Genomic DNA, 2,687 nt, shown 5'->3' with positions numbered 1-2,687 from the left:
AAGTGCCACTCGGTGTTTGTTTTATTTGTTCCCATATGGTAATAAAGGAATACCCCTTTAAGACCACTCCATGGATCATTCATGGAGTAGACAGTGCATTATGCCATTGGCTTAGCATTGCTCTGCTATAAGGTCCAGGTTACTAGCAGCCTCACAAACCACTCAGTACACCCGTTTCTTGTGCAATAGATAAACCAGCTGTTTTCCATCTCCCTTACACATTTTTGAAGCATTGTCTATTTCTTTCCTCAGGTGTTCCTGGCATCAGTCCCCAGCCGAAACACCTATATCGCTGTAAAGATAATCAAGAAAAAGAAAGTCAATGAAACATCATTATGAGAGAGATGCTGGTACTCCTGGCGGCCACAGACTGTCCACTGTTATGTCACCTCTATGCCGCACAACAGTCTCGGAAAGCGTGCATATTTAATCACGGAGTATCTGTCCAGCGGCAGCCTCGAGGCTTTGATTGAGATGTATGGCTGCTTGGACATCGACAATGTAAGGTGAGAAAGAGGAAGATAAGTGAGAAGAGGTGTGGAAATAAGATCTGAGGTTGGGATGTAGCTGAGACAGTGGCTGGCAGGGAATGTAGCCTAGGCAGGAAGGAGGCGCAGCGATGACATTGATACTACACTCTGTTCTCTCCATCAGATTCTACACAGCAGAGATGGTATGTGGCCTCCAGTTCCTCCATGGACACAACATCGTCCACCGGTAAGCAGAACTTTCCTCATTCTCTCTGTCCCATTTAGATGCTAAAATACTGCCCCCAACCTTCCTGGGATCCTGTCTCCCTGTTCCACCTGATCTTGCAGTGACTCATTTTTCATCTCCTGTATCACTGAGCAGATTTCTTACTCTGTCTCATTTTATTGCAGCGATATTAAGCCATAAAACATCATATTGGATGCAGACGGCCACATCCGTATAATTGACCTTGGGCTTGCTCAAGATGGCGTCGCCTCCTCCAATAACATCTCTGGAGTGATGGGCACTTTCCATTACATGGCCCTTGAGGTGCTTCGCGAAAAAGGATATGGCACAGCCGTGGATTGGTGGAGCCTGGGGATTGTGGTGTCCGAGATGGCAACAGGACTCTCCCCATTTTACACTGGCTCTGTCAGCAAAATAGCTTACAGAGCTATAACCAAAGGAAAGCCTGAAATTCCATCTTGGCTTGATGCTGACATGAAAGATCTTATCAAGAAGCTGCTGTGCAAAAATCCTCAGAAGCGATTGGGTGCGTGCGGGAAATCCGAGAGCATCCATTCTTTACCACCATTGGCTGGGAGGATCTGGAGGAAAGGAGAACACAGCCGCCATTCATACCATTCAAGCCAGTTCTGGAGAACCATCTTATGCAGTGGCCGGAGGAAAAGAAAGCCTTTAACCCCATGGCCGGCTTTAATTACGTGTCACCAAGCTGGGCCCGGTAAGATCATCCTTCTCTGAGGATAAATCCCATCAAATGTCCTTCTCACCTTGTGGCCATTATAATCGTCCTTTGTTTTCTCCCACTGTTTCGGCCAGTGACCATGTTTCTGTTATTCTTAGGTGGATGAGAATATCTGGGCTGTGAAACAATTTAAGACCATATGGTGAGTGACCACTGTACTGTATACACAAGACACCTATTATACCCATACACCAGATCTGATGTTACATAGGGGAATGGTTCATTATAATGACCATTCCCCAAAGATAACTAGGATTTTTCCAGAAGATAGAATTTATTGAAATGTCTCCTCTTATGTTTTGCAGGATGAGCCCATGCCAATTGCCCAAAACTTTTTGCCTCCTGACCCATACCTCATGTCTCTGCTGCTGTTTGTCACCTCGGCTGCCATAGAACATCATGTCTCTCCCTAACATCTTCATGCCGGACCAATGCCATCATGTCACTGCACCAGGCCCTTTACTCTGCATCCTTCAATCCTGGGCTGGCGCTTCACATCACTCCAGCCCGAAGATCTTCTGCGCCCCCGGAGTGGCCTGTGCATACTTTCCATCTGGTGACTTCAGGAATAATAGTCTAACATGGACCATTATCCCTGAACTCACCTCAGCACAGGCCGGGTAAGTATTTCACCCATTACCCATCACATCCACATCACCCACACTACATAATAGGTATAGACCCCACTACATGGTAGGTATAGGCCCCACACTTCACTATAGGTATAGGCACCCACACATAAACACAGCACGTAGATAGAGATTTTGGCTTTTGATCCTGGGATTTAATACGATCGCCATATTTGGGGTCAGGAAGTAATTTTTCCCCCTAATATGAGGACAATTGGCCCATTCCTCATGGGGTTTTTTCACCTTCCTCTGGATCTACACGGCCATAAATAGGTTTAGTACAATCCATGAATAAGTAGATTCACACATAAGTAGTTAAAAAAAAATTTTTTTTAAATGTTGAAAAGTATTTTGAAAAATAGTTAGTTTTTACACAAAATCATTTTAAAAATTAAATCGTGCTTCCATTACATACAGGGAGGTACGAGCCTTTGATCCTGGGATTTATTCTGATCACCATATTTGGGGTCAGGAAGGAATTTTTCCCCCTGATATGACAATAATTGGCACATTTCTCAAGTGGGGTTTTTGCCTTCCTGTGGATCAATACGGGCCATAAATAGGTTTAGTAAAATAAATAGTAATAGGTTTAGTAAAAT

The 2,687-nt window shown here is 44.5% G+C and overlaps 1 long non-coding RNA gene across 1 annotated transcript; it reads left to right on the top strand.

The window, feature by feature from the left end:
- The first annotated feature begins 922 nt into the window (after positions 1–922).
- On the top strand, positions 923–2,332 carry LOC143768454 (uncharacterized). The gene is made up of 3 exons (XR_013213874.1): positions 923–1,435; positions 1,558–1,601; positions 1,765–2,332. It is a non-coding gene; the product is annotated as an uncharacterized LOC143768454 (long non-coding RNA).
- The last annotated feature ends 355 nt before the right edge of the window (positions 2,333–2,687 follow it).

Source organism: Ranitomeya variabilis, chromosome 4 (genome assembly GCF_051348905.1).
Source record: "Ranitomeya variabilis isolate aRanVar5 chromosome 4, aRanVar5.hap1, whole genome shotgun sequence".
Lineage (NCBI taxonomy): Eukaryota > Metazoa > Chordata > Amphibia > Anura > Dendrobatidae > Ranitomeya > Ranitomeya variabilis.
Note: the sequence above shows the minus strand (reverse complement) of the source record. Positions and strands in the feature narration are given on the sequence as shown.